The sequence below is a fragment of the Armigeres subalbatus genome, chromosome 1, assembly GCF_024139115.2.
Source record: "Armigeres subalbatus isolate Guangzhou_Male chromosome 1, GZ_Asu_2, whole genome shotgun sequence".
In the NCBI taxonomy this organism is placed as follows: domain Eukaryota; kingdom Metazoa; phylum Arthropoda; class Insecta; order Diptera; family Culicidae; genus Armigeres; species Armigeres subalbatus.
In genome coordinates this window covers 75,486,616-75,507,157 of record NC_085139.1, presented here as the reverse complement: position 1 = coordinate 75,507,157, position 20,542 = coordinate 75,486,616, and the positions used below count along the sequence as shown (strand labels likewise).

The following is a 20,542-nucleotide window of genomic DNA, read 5'->3' as shown; positions in this document are numbered from 1 at the left end:
AAAGATGGTCCTAAGCACCCGTCTCTCGAATACTCCTAGTGCTTGCAAGTCCTCCTCGAGCATTGTCCATGTTTCATGTCCGTAGAGGACAACCGGTCTTATAAGCGTCTTGTACATGACACATTTAGTGCGGTGGCGAATCTTTTTCGACCGCAGTTTCTTCTGGAGCCCGTAGTAGGCCCGACTTCCACAGATGATGCGCCTTCGTATTTCACGACTAACGTTTTCGTCAGCCGTTAGCAAGGATCCGAGGTAGACGAATTCCTAGACCACCTGACCCACCCCGTCTATCGTAACACTGCTTCCCAGGCGGGCCCTGTCGCGCTCGGTTCCGCCCACAAGCATGTACTTTGTCTTTGACGCATTCACCACCAGTCCAACTTTTGTTGCTTCACGTTTCAGGCGGGTGTACAGTTTTGCCACCTTTGCAAATGTTCGGCCGACAATGTCCATGTCATCCGCGAAGCAAATAAATTGACTGGATCTGTTGAAAATCGTACCCCGGCTGTTACACCCGGCTCTCCGCATGACACCTTCTAGCGCAATGTTGAACAACAGGCACGAAAGTCCATCACCTTGTCTTAGTCCCCGGCGCGATTCGAACGAACTGGAGTGTTCGCCCGAAATCTTCACACAGTTTTGCACACCATCCACCGTTGCTTTGATCAGTCTGGTAAGCTTCCCAGAGAAGCTGTTCTCGTCCATAATTTTCCATAGCTCTACGCGGTCTATACTGTCGTATGCCGTCTTGAAATCAACGAACAGATGGTGGGTTGGGACCTGGTATTCACGGCATTTTTGAAGGATTTGCCGTACAGTAAAGATCTGGTCCGTTGTCGAGCGGCCGTCAACGAAGCCGGCTTGATAACTTCCCACGAACTCGTTCACTAATGGTGACAGACGACGGAAGATGATCTGGGATATCACTTTGTAGGTGGCATTAAGGATGGTGATCGCTCGAAAGTTCTCACACTCCAGTTTGTCGCCTTTCTTGTAGATGGGGCATATAACCCCTTCCTTCCACTCCTCCGGTAGCTGTTCGGTTTCCCAGATTCTGACTATCAGTTTGTGCAGGCAAGTGGCCATCTTTTCCGGGCCCATCCTGATGAGCTCAGCTCCGATACCATCCTTACCAGCTGCTTTATTGGTCTTTAGCTGTTGAATGGCATCCTTAACTTCCCTCAAGGTGGGGGCTGGTTGGCTTCCATCGTCCGCTGAACTGACGTAGTCATCTCCTCCGCTGCCTTGACTTTCACTGCCTGTACTCTCAGCGCCATTCATATGTTCCTCGTAGTGGTGCTTCCACCTTTCGATCACCACACGTTCGTCCGTCAAGATGCTCCTATCCTTATCCCGGCACATTTCGGCTCGCGGCACGAAGCCTTTGCGGGATGCGTTGAGCTTCTGATAGAACTTGCGTGTATCTTGAGAACGGCACAGCTGTTCCATCTCCTCGCACTCCGCTTCTTCCAGGCGGCGTTTCTTCTCCTGAAAAAGGCGGGTCTGCTGTCTCCGCTTCCGTCTATAACGTTCCACGTTCTGCCGGGTACCTTGCTGCAGCGCGACCGCCCGCGCTGCGTCCTTCCCCTCCAGAATCTGTCTGCACTCTTCGTCGAACCAATCGTTCCGTCGACTTCGACCCATATACCCGACGTTGTTCTCCGCTGCGTCGTTAATGGCTGCTTTAACTGTACTCCAGCAGTCCTCAAGAGGGGCCCCATCGAGCTCACCCTCTTCCGGCAACGCTGCCTCGAGATGCTGCGCGTATGCAGTGGCGATATCAGGTTGCTTCAGTCGCTCTAGGTCGCACCGCGGCGGTAGTCGGTACCGAACATTGTTGATGACGGATAGTTTTGGGCGCAGTTTAACCATCACCAGATAGTGGTCAGAGTCGATGTTAGCGCCACGATATGTCCTGACGTCGATAATGTCGGAGAAGTGCCGTCCATCAATCAGAACGTAGTCGATTTGTGATTCTGTCTGCAGTGGTGATCTCCAGGTGTACCGATACGGGAGGCTGTGTTGGAAGTAGGTGCTACGAATGGCCATATTCTTGGAGGCGGCGAAATCAATTAGTCGTAGACCGTTTTCGTTCATCAGCCGGTGAGCGCTGAACTTTCCAATAGTCGGTCTAAACTCCTCCTCTTGGCCAACCTGAGCGTTCAAATCTCCTATGATGATTTTGACGTCGTGTCTTGAGCAGCTGTCGTACTCACGTTCCAGCTGCGCGTAGAATGCGTCCTTATCGTCATCAGTGCTTCCGGAGTGTGGGCTATGGACGTTGATTATGCTGAAGTTGAAGAACCGGCCTTTGATCATCAACCTGCACATTCTTTCATTGATCGGCCACCACCCGATCACGCGCCTTTGCATATCGCCCATCAATATGAAAGCTGTTCCCAGCTCGTGTGTGTTGCCGCAGCTCTGGTAGATGGTATGATTACCTCTAAACAGGGACAGAAAAAGTCATTTCAACTACACTCAAACAGCTGACATTCAACACACAATCAAGTTGCTAGTCCCTCCCGAATTTGAATGTGCAAACGAATAGGACGGCATGTGCACGAACAGCAGCAAGCGTCGACTCTCGGTGTCAGAGTTGTTTTGTGCGGTGTCAAAATGAATCTTCAGCTTGGTGCATTGATATTCAATTTGAAATATCAAAATATGAATATCATTTCATACTGCGGTGCATGTATTCAACATTTTGAAGTCAGATTCCGAAAATATATGCATCTGTTTAGTATATAAAGTAAAATAATCATCATTTATCGGTGCAAATCAACCGCAATTCAAAATATTCATTTCACCCCCAGTAGATATTCGTTTTTAACGCTCGATTATCAATCGGCTATTGAGGATCGGGTGGTAAATTTGGTATGGAAGTTTGACAACATGCTGCGAGATGTTTGTGCCTGCATTGCCGAGCGTCTGATCAAAACAAACACGAATCAATGACGAAGCTGCCTACTGAGCATCGATGCAACTGATAGTAAAACGAAGATTTCCGTCCTTGCCTCTAAACGTTCGCACCATTGATCCCTTCCAACAAACCTCCTGCAGCGCTACGATGCCGAATCCACGGTCCTTGAGCACATCGGCGAGTATGCGTGTGCTCCCGATGAAGTTGAGAGATTTGCAGTTCCACACGACAATATCCTCAGCCCGAAATGCAATTTTTCATGAATTGCAGTGGTCCATTATGAACCCAATTTGCTCGTTGAATAATTCTGCTAGTCAGATACAGATGGCAGTCAAACACGGAACTCAAACGATGATTGTTGAGCTGCAGTGGTGATGATGATGGTCTACCGAAGCGATGTATTAGTAGGAATGTCGATGATTAGCAAACAATTCAATTTATTTAGAAAAATCGACGTTTTGCTTTCAATTCACTTCTCTTCTGATGCACTACAACGAAATAGCCCTCCAGGCGATATAGATAATGCAGGTTTGACGAATTTAACGTAAACAAATCCCAGAAAAATTACAAACAACGAAAGCGCAATGAAGGCGACAGCTAACAGAATAACATTTTCACACACATGTATAGCCCCCGAATCAGTTCATTATTGCAACAGATTTCGAAAATCTTCTCCCACGGTATGCTACCTATCTATAGAGAGTATACAGACATGAAAGGGAAAGATTTTGTCTTTCTCCTTTGGATTCAAACCCTGTGGTTTCCTCAAAAAAAATGTTTAAGCGGGAATTTGCAAATCGTAAAGTGATCCTGAATTATTCGAAATTCAAAAACATGAAACCAAAAACAGATTCAACAGATTTAAAAAGAGAGAAGATGAATAAAATTCATTATCTGTAGTTAAGCTCAGACAGCTAGATATGTGCAATACTTATGCGAAGTAGCATAATTCTAGGGGGGCTATTTGGATTCTAGATGGGGCTATAGCCCCCCCTAGCCCCCCTGTAGCTACGCCAATGCTTTTAGTACCTCTATTCGATTATGGAGACATATTGTTTGGTCTTGTATCAAAGGCAAATCTCAAAAAACTAAACCAGGCTTTCAATGCAGTCGTAAGATACGCATAGAATCTAAAAAAATATGACCATATATCTGCCTATAAGAAGTCTTTACTTGGTTGTTATTTTGTGAATCATCTTAAGCTAAGAACATGCATCCAAACATATAAAATTATAAATGACCCTCCAATTTACCTCCGAAACTTCTTCAAGGTTGCCCGCTCTTCTCGAGCATTACTACTTATTGTTCCAAGAGCCCTTTCTAATAATTTGAGAGATTCTTTTCGTGCCCGTGCTGTCAAAATTTGGAACGAATTACCTCGTAATCATAGAAGCGAAACAACATTTGTCTCTTTCAAACGAAATATGAGCATTCACTTCAATTCCCAATAGTACTTTGGTATGAAATTACTTATTTTATTGTGTTAGAAAATAGTACATAGTTGCGTAAGCTTTGAAAACTGTTAGGCCCGATGCCCACGTAGCGTCTTTTCAACGCTGCGTGCACACGGCGTTAAAAGGACGCATGTGTGCATCGGGAAAAAGCGGTAACGCAGCGTCGCCGCACCGATGCACACCTGCGTTTTTTTAACGCCACGTGCACGCAGCGTTGAAAAAACTCTACGTGGGCATCGGCCCTTAAGTGGTTATTTATATGCATATTCTCTGCTTGCTCTAAACATTATTTGTTATCATTTTTCATAAAAATTTTAAATTTTCCATGGAGCAATTGCATTTTGTACTTTTTTTCATTTCCTTGTTATTTGTTTTATACTCCTCTTCCCCTACATTCCAAGAGCTGTCGGACATAAAATAAATTTAATATTTGTATCAGTGTTATTTACTTTTATTGGTAAAATCGGGACGTAAACAGGATAAAATCGGGGGTAGACAAAATCGTGGATTGACAAAATCGGGTCAACACTGTATTGCAAAAATTCACCCACCTTAGCCTGAGAGCCCGCTTTTTCGTTTCCCAAAATCAAGCAGTGATAAGCAAAAACAAATATTAAGATTTACAATACAGGCTTAAGTCACAAATCCAACCAAAGGGTATTCATCGCACATTTATCACCGAAATGTGTTCGAAAACTATATTTATGTTTTCTGTTAGTTACCTTGTCAAATTGCTTAATGTGGTACAAATTATATCGAGATTCATTTTTTTTTTTATGCAAGACACAATCATGTCTGAAGTTGCAAAGAGGCATAAAAAAATCAGTATTTCAAAGAAATAATAACCAGAAAGCTTTTTTTATCACTCACTTACCACCTTCCAAAATCTGGTATTTTCTTTTACGAGGTACTCCTGGAAAAACTGTTGTTGGAGATGGGTTTATCACGAACGTCGTATTAGATCAAGAGCAGCTACACAATTTTTTGCTTCGTTTAGCACAATATGGTTTCCAAGAACATACTTTTTCTGAAGCTCAATTTCAATCGCGGTTCGTTCACCGTAGCAAAGAGACTCATCATCCAGTAACACTAGTGAGACCACTTTCGTTTTATTATATTTTTATAATCTGAATGATGACGAACAGTTACTTATTTTAAACTCCTCATTATCTCCATGCATTCACTCCACGTGATGTTTATTAATTCGTAGATTATTCCAAAATATGGAGCTTACACAACTTTATTTAGATTTTTTTTTCCGATTGGATGAAAACTTTTGTCATTTATCTTGCCATATTTCGTATAGTGCGGTTCAAATAATTAATTGATTAATACTGACTTTTCTATCGATTTTCAATTCACATAAACATGCACATTTTCCCATTAATCTTTCACTTGAACGCGTGCACATCTGTTGCTAATCAATAAGGACATTTGCCAAACCACGTGTTCCCGTATCAACCGTTGGAAAGCCGAACTCGACAGTCCGCCGTCGGTCGCACTGCCGCAAATTCAAACTATATGTAGTACCGAAACAGGTTTCCACTTCGGATCGAGACTGACTCCACGAGAAAACCCAAACCGCCCGGACCGGTAGTCGACGCGCGACTGGTACCTCCCGTGGAAACTGTTTTCAGTCAGTCAGCCTGTCGGATACCGTCTGCGGAAAATTCATCCCCATGCCCCCTCTCGGGACCATCATCGCTACTACAGGCGATTGATACATAGGTAGACGGTCAAAAGTTTTTTTTTGCCTTTTCCGTTGGCTATGAATGAGTGCTCGCACAATAATTAATAATTTATGGTAATAGAAGAAAATGCAAATTGTAAATTTCTAAGAGTAGGGGCACATGGCCGGCCACACCAATTTGTGGTAAGCCTAGTTTAAATAAATCCAAATGAACGCAGGGTGCCGGATGGCGTTGACATGTTTATTTCTATCATTTATAGGGAGGAAAATATTTCTGGATCAGATTCGAGGCCATTCGAATTATTGGCCATGGAATACTTTGATGTATCTAAAATGTTTATGTAGTAAAGGTCTCGAACAACCCCATGTTACTATTTTGACCACATGGAGTTCTACAGTGTAACGAACGCAACCTAGACCCGATCGTATTAACAGGGCACAGCTCTAGAGAAAGTTGGTCTGAAATGCACTTTCAATATTGTTTAATGTTCTACGCATTGCAAATCAAATATTAATTTATTTGAAGCAGTTGTAAGAAGCAAATGTAAGAAAATGACCGAGAATCACATTTATGTATAACAAAAAGATTTACAGTGTTCGATATGACATTATCCTACATTTCATGACAAGGTATGTAGTTATATTTGCTTAGTGAATTAATCGAGGAACCATATAAGCCATTGACGCATTTTTGACTGCCCTCCCCAGTACTCTGGTGTGAGAAACGGTAGACATATCGGTGCATTTTGGAGTGGGCGGAAGCGAAAGTGAAAGCTTTCCGCCCACCACACCGGCGACGGACGGCCGTGAGGCGGAATGTTCGCTCCACCGACCGTGCGGATGAAAGGGAATTTTCACGTGATGCAGTCTTCTAGAAGGGGGGGATAATCTTGCTCCGGGAGGAGCTTACGTTGATTTGGCGGCATTGTTACTCTGTGGTGGAGAGGGAAGGGAAGAAAGGATAAAAGGCCTGATTGAAACAGATAAGATGCGGGCTAATAGGAGTTGTGGAAAGTGGAGAAAGTTATCGGTTCAGTGAGTTATTTACTGATGAAAATTGGTTGGCTGGTGGCGATTCCTGGAACGTCTAGGATGGATTGGTCTCGGAGATCGCTTGCAATGTATCGTTTCGTTTAGAATGTCGGAGGCGCGTAATAGCCGACAGCCTGAAAGCCGAGTGCTCGGTTCATAATTAAAATTTAACATGCTACCCAATTGACGTATTTATTTAGGTTTTAATTGAAGCCTCTTTTTAAGTCTTACCGAATAAGAGAAGAAATTTGAAAAGAGTTAAGAGTGGTATATCGAGGTAACACATGTTACTCATACTTGCAATTTGTTATATGATTTACAGGAGATCGAGGCAAACCATTCACGACATAAAAATAATATAGCTGTACGTGGAAAGCTTTACAACTGAAAAAGATTGTTCCTTCAATATGAGGAGATTTGTGTTTAAGAAAATTTTATTGTTGATTTGGAAAAATGAAACTAATAAAATTTGTAGGAATGGTCATAAAGAAAGAATAAATGGTATGAACTATTAGATCCTAAATGCACTAACTTTTTAGAACCTGGAGAAATAAAACGAACGCATTGAAAAAACGCGCTTTTATACTTATTCAATCACAGAAACCACAATCCGCATTGTGGTCGCTCCCATCACAGCTGAAGGCCCGAAAAGCGATGTATATAGAGACTTATCTGTTTCATAGCTGATGCACACACCGTTCTCCTCGAATCCTGAATTGGAGGCACGTGAAATGATTCCAAAAATATCTATAATTTGCTTCCGCTCCAACCTGAAGAAAGTATTTAAAGCCCATCAAAGTTTTGCCATCTGAGGGACTGTTCGGCTGTTTATCTTTCGGGGCCCAATCAGCCTAATCGTTGCTCGTACTTTCCAACTTGAGTGCTTTGGTACTCTGTGGAACAGCATGCATGAGTGATTTCCTACCTCGTTGTTATCGTCACCTCCTATCGGTTGACAACGCTTCGACGAACGACAGACTAAGTTCGTTTCACATTTGTGGTGAACGATTACGGATATCAAGCTTTTTACGAATCATTGATAACGAACCCTTTCATAAAGTAATTAGCCCGACTTTTTAAGGAACGAAATGTTAATATCGTTATTATTTCATGAACGAGATTTTCAGTCTGAAGATTGATGTATTTCAGGAGCAAAACGATGGCTTTGAAGATAAATTTATTTTTGCTGCGGGGTAAGTATGAAAATTATTCTAACAATTTTTCTTTATTAAATATCTTGGCTGTGCATATGCACAGCATATGTTTCGAAATGGACAAATTGATATGAAATTTGCGAAAAAGAATCCACGTGTCTTGGAGGGACTCGAACCCTCAACCTCCTACTCTCTAGATAGGCGTGATAACCCCTACACAACAAGACCACTTAAAGGTCACGTTTTGCGGAAAAGCCATCAGAATCCGAGTACCAACCTCCACCGCGGTTAGCTCTCTTTTTTGCAAATTGAATATCTTTCGGATGCTTGATTTGTCCAATCTCCACATGTGCTTTACTATTGTATACCCACAGCCAATTTTTCTTTATTTCGCTCGTTATAGAAGTATATGAATATATTTACATAACCAGTTATACTAGAATGAGATTCTGATTGTATCGGCGGGATTCCTGAAGGATTTCAAAAAAGTTTTTAATCGTTCGCGAAATCGTTGGTTGTGTTTTATTTTACTTCGATACCTTTAGCGCGAGTCTCGCATGTAGGGGAACACCAGTCTGATAACTTATACAAATTTCATGACAAGATTTCTCAGGGGAACTACTCGAACGTTTGCTTGATGAATATTCAAAAACGCATGTCGAATCTAGAGATAAAATAAAACAAACTCAATTCTATCGTCCCTAGTTACCCTTTGCAGTTGCTCAAGTTCGCTTCATTCAATACGCTGCGCCGTTTCTAAAAGAGCAATGAAAGTCTGTAAGTTTATTCTACCAGCATAATAGAATTTAAGGATACGTTAGTGATCAGTGTATTCCCATAAAATTTACGAAAATGAAGCAAATTAGTTATTAGCTTTTCCATTGTTTTAGTATATCCGGATAAACTCTGGAACCATCAACGCTGGATGAGGTCAAATAGGCTCGAGGTAGCATAAAACAATAGAACAGCTGGGAAAGATGAATTCCCAGTCGAGCCTCTCAAAGCTGCGAATGATCAGCTGCATCAATCGATCCACCACATTATTAGAGGATGTGGAATCGCCTACCGGCTGATTGGATGGTCTTGAATGCCCAGTCTATAAGAAATGACGGAATTCTGTTGCGGATTCTGTTTAAAAGACTGAGAACTAAGCATATAGAACTAAGCATATGCGAAACGAATTCGCGGAATTTGCGAATGGCGAAATCTGATTTCTTGATTTCGTTTCGTTTCGTTAATTTACATAAATTTCGCCATCAAAAACTAGCTATTAACGAAATTTAACGGAATTCCACGTTTCAACAAAAAACGAAAAGGGGGTGATTCTATTTTTAACGAAAATTCGTCGGATTTTACAAAATTTGTGTAAATGTTCGTAATAATAATTAGTTATACATGTTCAAGCTATTACGAAGTGACGGGGATAATTATAACGCGGGATATACTTTCGGTTTGACTCTTTATTTCAGACTGATTTCATGAGTTTCTCTGCGATCTTTTTATAGTCAGCTCTACCCTATTGTCCATACAAGAACTTTCTAGAAACTAATTGAATTATTTCAATATATCTATTGTATGCAAGTATTGTGTATCGTGTGTGTATAGCTGAATGTTCGAAATTTCTAGACGTCTGTCAAATGAATGCGAACAATAAGTTTGTTGTTTTGCAACGTGTTTTCTACCGTGATGAGCGCAGGTAAGTAGAAATTTGTTTAATTTTAATGTTTTCTTTGTTTTTTAGGTGTGCATAAGCAGGTGAGAAGAAAGGTGAGTATGCTGTGTTGATGTGGTGAATAGAGTTTGCGGGCCGTCAGCATGAGGTATGCTGATCTGCTGGTGCGGTGTGTGACACCCCGGCAGCTTGCTGGCGGCCTCGACATTACATACTGATAACTTTGTCTAGCAGGCAAAGTCGTGGATTCTTAGCGCCCTTGACGAAGTCTTTTCTGGGCGTTTTTTTTTATTAAAGGCCTTTACCTCCACTTGGGCCTTAAACCAGGTTTAAGCGTATGAGTAAGCACCGTTCAAGAGTTAAGCGAGCATGAAGAAAAACAAAATGTGCAACATTTCACATTTAAACTACTATTTGAATCTCACCGAAACTAAGAATAAAATTTCTAGAGAATTGAAGATGCTATTTATCTGTGAAATAACAGTAAATATTCAGCGAATCATCTAAATATACCTACAGCCCTTAAGAAAGTTGTAGGACAAAAGGTCGAAGGTCAAAAGGTCGAAGGACAAAAGGTAGATGATGATGATGATGATGATACTACCATCTATTGTAGCAAGGCACCTGCCGATAGCACTGGCCATATCTGATAAACGATTTGATCATGATTATATTATTGTTTGTATTTCATCAAACTCCTGTATGAAGGGCCAAAAATGGGTGGGGTGGTTCCATAAGCAGAGACACTTATGCGAATCCACGGGATGAATAGAGAATCTCCTTCCAGAAGAAAGTTAGTACATACAATAATATAACCTAGCCCTCGTTTCCCAGATTGACCCAATAGATGGGGAGAAGAGCCCGCCCTTTATCCACGAGATGTTAACAATAGGAAGTTGGCGATTCCACTCTTCCTATCCAAATCGTTTCAATCGGGTGCCCTGATGGTTTTTTTTTTTTTTTTTTTTGTTAATAATCATATGGTTTCTATATAATGTATATATATTTATAATGGAATTCTCTCACCAAGTTTAAACTCGCATGTCCTGAATGCGGGAGGACCTTCAAAAGGTCGAAGGACAAAAGGTAGAGGGTCAAAATATGGAAAGGACAAAAGGTCAAAGGGTCAAGAGGTCGAAGGGACAAAAGATCGAAGCAAAAAAACTGCGTCAAAAAGTCGAAGGACAAAAGGTCGAAAGGACGAAAGGTATTTCTTTTTTCTTATTTCTTCTTCCTTTTTCCTACTTACTTCATATGTTTCCTTCCTTCAATTCTTTTTTCTCCTTTCTTCTTTCTTACTTCTTTCTTCCTGCTTCCTTCCATATTTCATCTTCTTTATTTCTAACTTCTTTCTTGATTTCCTTCTTTCTTCCTACTTTTCTTCATCTTGCTTTCTTCTTTCTACCTTTTTTTCTTCCTTATTTCTTCCTTCTTTCTCCCTTCTTTCTTCCTACTTGCTTTCTTCTTTTATTCCTCCTTTCTTCTTTATTTCTTCTCTCTTTCTTCTTCCTCTCCTCCCCCTTTTTCCTTGCTTTTTGTTTTCTGTTTTTCTTCCTTCTTTTTTTTTACTTTCTTCCTTTTTTTCCTTCTTTATCTTTCTTTTTTGCTTCTTTCTTCCTTTTTCTTTGTTCTTCCTACATTCATCCTTCTTTTTTATTTTTTCTTCCTTTCTTCCGTATTTCTTCTTTCTTTCCCCCCAATTTTTTTCCTTCTTTTTTTTTCTTCCCTCCTTCCATCTTTTTTTCTTCTTACTTTCTTCTTTCTTTCTTCGTTCTTCCTTATTTCTTCCTTTGTTCTTTCTTCTTCCTTTCTTCCTTTTTTCTTCTTCCTTTCTTCCGTCTTTATTCCTTCTTTCCACCTTCATTCTTCCTCCTTTTTTCTTTCTTTTTTCCTTCTTTCTTTCTACTTTCTTTCTTTTTTTCCATTCTTCATTCATTCTTATCTCTTTTTTCCTTCTTTTTCCCTTCTTTCTTTCTTCTTCCTTGTTTCCTGTTTTCTTTTTTCTTTCCTGCTTCTTTTCTTCTTTCTCCCTTCTTGCATCCTTCTTTCTTCCTTCTTTCTTTCTTCTTTCTTACTTATTTCTCTCTTTTTTATTCCTTATTTTTTCCATCTTTCTTTTTTATTTCTTCTTTCTTCCTTTTTTCTTTCTTATTTCTCTCTTCTTTTTTCTTCATTACTTCCATCTTTCTTCTCTTTTCCTGTTACTTCTTCCCAATATGATAAAAAAGAGGTGAGGTGATCAATTTTTGTATTACCACAGCTATTCTATGACGACGGTTTATGTCACAAAGGTTGTTATCATATTTTCTTCGAGTTCCCCTTCTATCGTCATTTTATTGTGTCTAGGGGTAACCAGAATTTTGTTATTTAAACATCAACATGAAAAAATATTTCATGGTGAGGATAGTTCATTTTTCTAATATTGCTTTATTTTTTTAGGATATTGAAGATAAGAAGATTTAACGGTGTTCGGATTTAGCCTTACTTGTGTGCAGAATAACAACGTACTTTTCAGTACTTTTCTAAGAAATAAAACTATACGTTTGAACATAAAATTGTTATAATTTGATGAGGTTGTTGTGTTTCTGCTGATGTTGCTCACATTTTGTTGCTACTAATGATTCTTATGATGTGATTAGATATATATGATTCGCTTGTGGAAAAAAAACGAAACTTAGAAATGGTGATTATGCATCGCTAATGAGGATGAGACGGTGTGACGTCACTGACTTCCCCTCAAATTCTGTTTATAACTTTAAGGTTGCTAATACTAGAAAGCATCCACTTCCTCCACACCTTCTTTTTATCATATTGACTTCTTCCTCCTTTTTTCTTTTGTTTTGCTTCATTGTGTCTTCTCTCCTTCTTCTTACTTCCTTCTTTCTTCTTTCTTCTATTTCCCATGTTCCTTCTTCATTCTATATTTGCTCTTTTTTCCTCTTATGTTCTTTTTTATTCTTCCTTTCTCTTTCCTATTATATATGCTTCCTCGTTTCTTCTTATTTCCTTTTCATTTCTTATTTACCTCTCACTTCTTACTTCTCTGTTCCTTACTTCTTACATTGTATTTTTCTCTTGTCACTTTGTATTTCTTATTTCTTCCTTTTCACTTCTCACTTTTCACTTTTCACTTCTCACTCTCATTTATATATGCTCACTACTTCCATCTTGCGTCTCACTCACAAACTCCCATCTCATTTCATGTCTTTTTGTTCTTTCGACCTTTTGTCCATTCGACCTCTTGCCCTTTCGACCTTTTGTCCTTCGACCTTTTGTCCTTTCGACCTTTTGTCCTTCGACCTTTTGACCGTCGACCTTTTGACACAGATTCCTTAAGAAGGTTTGAAATTTTGTCACATTGTTTGACTATTTACAAAATATGTATGAAACATTGCAGGGTCGTGGGTATTTCTAGATTTTTGTATGGAATTTTCCGGATTGAAAGATCAGTAGAATTGCTGAAAGTAACTACTCATGAGAAGCCAACCTTAGCCTAGCGGTAAGATGCGCAGCTACAAGACCAGCAAGACCATGCAGAGGGTAACTGGGTTCGATTCCCGGTGTCGGTCTAGGCAATTTGCGGATTAGAAATTTACTCGATTTCCCTGCGTATAAAAGTATCATCGTGTTAGCCTCATGATATACGAATGCAAAACCTTGGCTTAAAATCCTCGCAGTTAATAACTGTGGAAATGCTAAATGAGCTGCGAGGTGGCAATGTTCCAGTGGGGGATGTAATGTCAATAAGAAGAAGAAGAAGACTCATGATGTCCATAGCAGCTGTTTCTTGCACTTAAGGGAGAACAAAGATTGGCATCAAACCACTATACAAATCCGTATTTTTTTAACGAGTGTTTGCGGTGTTTCTCAGTGTTGCACTACTACGATTACATTTTTTCAAAGGACGAGAAGAGACAGACGATACAACGCTGGTAGTGAACCATTCAGAATGCTCTTTTCATCGTACTACTTTTTTTGAGCCTTAATTGTATAAATTTACGTACTTTAAAGAAGAGGGATTTAAAAAACATAACAAATCATGACAATTCATATCTCGCGCAAAGTTCCATAAGAGCGTAACTGCATTGATCAATTTCTCTTCATATATTTATTCTTTCGTTAATAACGCAAAAGATTCAATAAAACTACAACCATAATTATTCTTCTGAAGCTAGATGCAACCATCCTTTACCACCTCAAACTATTAAATCTATGGCAAACTGTCTACATTCGCTGCATTGTTAAAAAGAAAGCATCGTCGAAGAGAAATAGATCAACGCAGTTACGCCTCTATGATCCTAAGCGCAAGATATAAAAATTTCAAATGGTTAGCCACCTCTGAAGTGGACCGGTCGATAATCGGATTCGCTATCAAACCTTTAACAGCTCGTGCTGATTGTATTGCAGATACATTTCGCTCATCTATAGGACAATATGGAGTAGGCTTTAGCATAATCAAATAATTTTAAGGTGAAATAAGGGTTTTAACAGAATTATATCCGTTAAGTGCTCATCACGAGATGACTTGCAATCTGATATAAATCTGATCATATTCGGGGACATACGCTTCACGATAAATTCCTTTGAAACCGCTTCCATAATCTGCTTCTTCTGTTACTAAAATTCTATTTGTTGCATAACAGTTAGGCCAATATAGACCGTTCCGATAATAATAAATACACTTTATTTATTGAATAATTCCAATTTTTCTCAAGTAATCTACTATTTTATGGTTACATATGGCTTAAAATTTTATTTACTTTCATATAGCATCGAGTATTCGAGACTGTTTTGAATATTTACCATGTTCTATGAACTTTTACTTCCCAGTGTTTTGAGGATTTTGCACAACATGTTTTTCAGCTTTTACTCAAAAATTTTCATAAACATTTCTACTTACTCCATACAATCTGTTTTTGGCACTCATATAAGCATTATAGATTTTGAAAATTAAATTATTGCAATCGGACGAGAATTAGAACAATTTCAAATTAACAGCGACTAGCCTTAAAAAACATTAAAAATTATTTCGGGATCTCGTTTTCACTAATTTAACCACTTTTATTTTACTTTTTGGAGCAATGTGGTCTGTGTTATTAGTGTTCAGATCAAACCCCAAGATATACCGTATCTGAAAATAGTCTGATTCTAAAGCCATATCCGTACTCATGAGGCTCATTTCATTTTTTAAATAATTTTTGAGGTTTTTTGGAATTTTCAGGTCATTCAAATCATTTTTCAACCAGATCTCGTTGTTAATGCTTGTCGCATGACAGACATTTTTATGTATCTGTATTGAAAATTATATTGATTCAACAGTTATACGTTCTTTTCTAGGTAATTTACCAAAAAACACGTTCCAAAAATAACTCATTTTGTGCAAAAAAAAATTGGTCAAAAATCAAACCTTCATATTTTCTTAATTTTCAGCAAAAAATTCGGAACTAATATATCACGTGAAAGAGTAGGATGTAATTTATAAGAGGAATCGAAATTTTCATGAAATATCAAGCGCCATTCCATTTGCTGACTATTTCTTAGTGTATTCATAATTAACGGTCTATACAAATATTTAAAAACAATTATGTCTGCCCCCTACCCTGGGATTTTCTTGGCCAAAAATAATATTTTGAGGGGACAACCAAAAACGGGTAATTGTGCGGTTTTTCAAAACATTCTTTAACAAATCCGAGGAGGTTTTTTCTATTTTTTTCCCATTTTAATTTCTTTTTCAATATCCTCCGCTACTCCAAACCACCCTCGACCTATCGGAGACCAGTTAAACATAATTTAAATTACATGAGCAGCCCGAAATGTTGATAGAATGCAAATTAAACATCACTTTTTGAAATCAGTCACTCGTTTGAACCGAAAACTTAATAAAAACTGCTATTTTTGCCCGAAAAAAACGATTAAAACGATTAAAATGGAACGAATGTAAACACCGGTAGCTGCAGCAGCAAACTAATACATAGGGTGGTTCAAAAAATGATTTTGCTCCGCCGCGCTCAGTCGATTTGGATTCATAATTTGGATGTCATCCGATGGTTTGGGTTGGTTTGAATAGAGGCTTACCATGCACAGTTCGTTTCAGGTTTGTATGACAGATGATATGGCGAGGTTGAATTTTACATTATTTTGATTGTGGCACTCCGTCATTAGACGATGGCGAGGGGGGAGACCCCCCTGGATGAAATATTCAAGAGCTTTAATTCCATACACAATGGACATTGAATGGTCGTTTCAATGGTTGGGAGTCGATTCTAATCGACGTTGCGAATCTTTAGCATGATAATTAGGCTTATTTTTTGCGTTACATAATCAATAGATCTTTCCTGCGGTGCGGTTTTCGTTCAGTGAAGTCTCCGGAATGTTGTTTTAAGCTATGAGGGTTCTCTTTTCGCCAGCGTTTGGAGGGGAGGCACTGTAGCCAGTGTAATGAAAGGTTTAGTTTCTCATACTAGCAGTGTTGGTAAAATCATTCATAAAACTCAATCATTGAGCACTCCCGCGCGAACTAACTCGTTTGCGATTTTAAACTAATGCATCACGTTTGAGTTTTTCATGCTAAAACGGATCATTTCACTCATTTCCCAAAAAATCATTTCGCTCTAAAAAGTGGTTTTAATCAATTTGGGGGCAAGTTCACACACGCAAGAGTATCCATTGTTCTATGTGTTGCACGTAAATTTACTGTTATTTTACGAAGGAGAACAAAAGAAAACCAACGATGATTCAAATGGATGATTCAACTCACCCATGATTTTTTAGGTGCTGAGTTGGGTGTGTTCCAACTCACAAGTGATTTGAATCGTTCATGAGTTTTGAGATTTTGAGTTTTTCCCAACACTGCATACTAGTTTTCATACAAACTTGAACCGGCTGTTGTTCAACCAGTTTTTGTTCAAATCGGTTTTTCGGAGACACTCGGAGCATGGGACGGAATCGAGTGAGCGTGATGGAGCTGGGTAGTTTTTTGAACCACCCTAATATTCTTTGTTTTTTTTTTATAAATACGAAACCAATACTACTACAGTATAAGACAGTTTTTATTGTAGCAATACTTTCAAAGCTTTGTTTTGGTACTCAACCCACCTTCACCTTAAGCAGTTACAGGGTCATAAGCACTCAAGTCACAATAAAGTTTTTAATTATTTACCGAAAGACTATCCGAATAGTAGATGCCAAGTAACAAAAACACCACAATAATATCATGATATAGAGTGAGGGAGCCTCCATCATGATTTGAATTTCTAACACCATTGATGTCTGGTGCCAAATTATAATTTTGATACAGAGTTTAATATTGTGTAGTGCACAGAAATTTGACTAAACTGTGATTTGTCTTAACAACCATTAATATATAATAAGGTAGATTGAACGTACTTGAGTGTTAAGTCAATAGCAGTTACAGTTACTTCTATCTACTGCCTAATGCCTGTCGTAACCGGACCGTTCAGCTGTTATAATTGTTTGTTGGCTTCCACGTTCCAACTAGCAGGGGCGGTGCCACCCACTTACCCGCGTCGGAACGGAGCAATCCTTCAGCACAGAACGGATGTTCTGTAGCTCCCACGTTCCGACTAGCAGGGGCGGTGCCACCCGCTTACCCGCATCGGAACGGAGCAATCCTCCAGTACAGAACGGTTGTTCTGTAGCTCCCACATTCCGACTAGCAGGGGCGGTGCCACCCGCTTACCCGCGTCGGAACGGAGCAATCCTCCAGCACAGAACGGTTGTTCTGTAGCTCCCACGTTCCGACTAGCAGGGGCGGTGCCACCCGCTTACCCGCGTCGGAACGGAGCAATCCTCCAGCACAGAACGGTTGTTCTGTAGCTCCCACGTTCCGACTAGCAGGGGCGGTGCCACCCGCTTACCCGCGTCGGAACGGAGCATTCTCCATCCGGATGCTTTCAGTTGATATCAGCATCTGCCGAAAAACGAATGATTCTGACCATATAACATGCTGTTTTTTATTATGCGGGCGGAGTGCTGTGAAAAAAAAAGGAAAAGAGAATAAAAAATTCTTGTTTGCAATTTTCAGTAGGATCCAAAGAGCATAACAAGCTCGTGATTTTAAATTCCTATGAAAATGAACAACAAACATAGGATAAGGCAAATTTATCCCAAATGTTTTTTACTACTGGTTGGGATGTGAGATTGATGTCCAGGAGGCTGATAAGCTCTATCCATGATTGAATGAACGGAGATTAAATTTTTGACAAAGAATCACTCAATGTAGAGTGTTCCATGTTTTGCCAGATATTGGATTTGGATATTTTAAAAAAATATACAATATGTTTGCCATTTTCAGTAGGATTCAAAGAGCCTAGCAAGCTTGTGATATTGAATTCCTATGAAAATGAACAAAAGGCTTAGAATAAGACAAAGTTATTCAACATGTTTTTTGCTTTTTTAATACGGATTGAAATGTTTAAAAAAAATAAAAGAAAGAAAGAAAATACGAACAATGACTGGAGCCTCCGGTGGAGATAGACGGAGTGCCATAAAAAAAGAGAGAATAAAATGTTGAAGCCTCCGGTGGAGATAGACGGAGTGCTGTGAAAAAAAAAGAAAGTTAAAGAAAAAACGAGCCTCCGGTGGAGATAGACGGAGCGCTGTAAAAAAAAAAGAAAAGAAAATTCGAATAAAGACTGGAGCCTCCGGTGGAAATAGACGGAGTGCTGTGAAAAAAAAAGGAAAAGAGAATAAAAAATTTCTTGTTTGCAATTTTCAGTAGGATCCAAAGAGCATAACAAGCTCGTGATTTGAAATTCCTATGAAAATGAACAACAAACAGGATAAGGCAAATTTATCCCAAATGTTTTTTACTACTGGTTGGGATGTGAGATTGATGTCCAGGAGGCTGATAAGCTCTATCCATGATTGAATGAACGGAGATTAAAATTTTGACAAAGAATCACTCAATGTAGAGTGTTCCATGTTTTGCCAGATATTGGATTTGGATATTTAAAAAAAATACAATATGTTTGCCATTTTCAGTAGGATTCAAAGAGCCTAGCAAGCTTGTGATTTTGAATTCCTATGAAAATGAACAAAAGGCTTAGAATAAGACAAAGTTATTCAACATGTTTTTTGCTTTTTTTTAATACGGATTGAAATGTTTAGGATTTTAGATTACACATGAATTTTGGTGAAGACTTCAAAGACTGTGTTTTGAGATTTAAATCAAAGTCTGTATTAGCGAATTTAATTTAAAGGTTCTATTTCCAAAAGGATATGTTTGTTGATTCTTAAGATGCGAATGGGAGATTAGCTGCGAAAAAAAATAGAATGACTGGATTTGAGAATCCTATGGAGCATATAAGTGCTATTAGAAGATTGATTGTATTATAAAAAAAAATGAAGAATGGATGGATTTTCAATCCCACTGGGATTGTTTTTTAGATGCTGATATCAACTGAAAGCATCCGGATGGAGAATGCTCCGTTCCGACGCGGGTAAGCGGGTGGCACCGCCCCTGCTAGTCGGAACGTGGGAGCTACAGAACAACCGTTCTGTGCTGGAGGATTGCTCCGTTCCGACGCGGGTAAGCGGGTGGCACCGCCCCTGCTAGTCGGAACGTGGGAGCTACAGAACAACCGTTCTGTGCTGGAGGATTGCTCCGTTCCGACGCGGGTAAGCGGGTGGCACCGCCCCTGCTAGTCGGAATGTGGGAGCTACAGAACAACCGTTCTGTACTGGAGGATTGCTCCGTTCCGATGCGGGTAAGCGGGTGGCACCGCCCCTGCTAGTCGGAACGTGGGAGCTACAGAACAACCGTTCTGTGCTGAAGGATTGCTCCGTTCCGACGCGGGTAAGTGGGTGGCACCGCCCCTGCTAGTTGGAACGTGGAAGCCAACAAACAATTATAACAGCTGAACGGTCCGGTTACGACAATGCCTTTCCGAGAAAAGTCGATTTTTGCTTCTTTGAAAAATGTCAAAGGCAGAGGACTGGTTTGAGACCTGGTCGCGAGTGGACGTGTGTCAGATGGGCTCTTGGTGAAACTGTGTTTTCTTTGAAGTTTGAAGTGTTTTTATTTGAAATAGATGTACAAAGAAATGATTGCAGAGTATTACATATTTTGCATGTATTTATTGTGGCGTGGAATAGATGAAGAATGCCAGTTTTTGTTTTCGTAAAAGATGGCTGGTGAAAATTTAACCGAAGAGAAGGGAGCAATCATTAACTACCAAAGATATGTGTGTGCGATCCGAATCGGCTTCTCCCTGATGTTCGTGTGTGTGCCAAGCATCGTGTGTATTTATAAAGTGGTGGTGGACGGGCTTAGCTGCTGTGTGACGCTGGTGTACAGTGCTACACATAGGGTAAAAGTTGCAATAGTCGTGGGTGTTCCTATAGTTGCGGTAGTGCTATTTTTACAAAATTCACGTCTCAAACGCAGCAACCCATCTAGTCTACCAATTTGTTGACATGTCAATAGACGAAATAATAGAAAACAGTTAAGGATTTTCCGTGAAATCGGTAACGTATCATTTAAAGACCTTATATTTTTCTCAGCCTTGCACCAATAGTTGCGGTAGTGTTCCCATAGTTGCGAGTCCCATATGAACACAATGAGATTCGCAACTATAGGAACTCGAATTAAAAATT

General features: G+C 39.7%; 1 protein-coding gene across 1 annotated transcript in view; it reads right to left on the bottom strand.

Moving 5' to 3' along the window:
- The window catches only part of LOC134227314 (probable G-protein coupled receptor No18), a 203,736-nt gene extending 197,794 nt beyond the window's left edge, over positions 1 to 5,942 (bottom strand). Inside the window, exon 1 of the mRNA XM_062708701.1 lies at positions 5,252 to 5,942. The gene's annotated coding sequence lies outside the window, so the exon portion shown is untranslated. The remainder of the gene's footprint in view (positions 1 to 5,251) is intronic.
- Between the last annotated feature and the right edge of the window lie 14,600 nt (positions 5,943 to 20,542).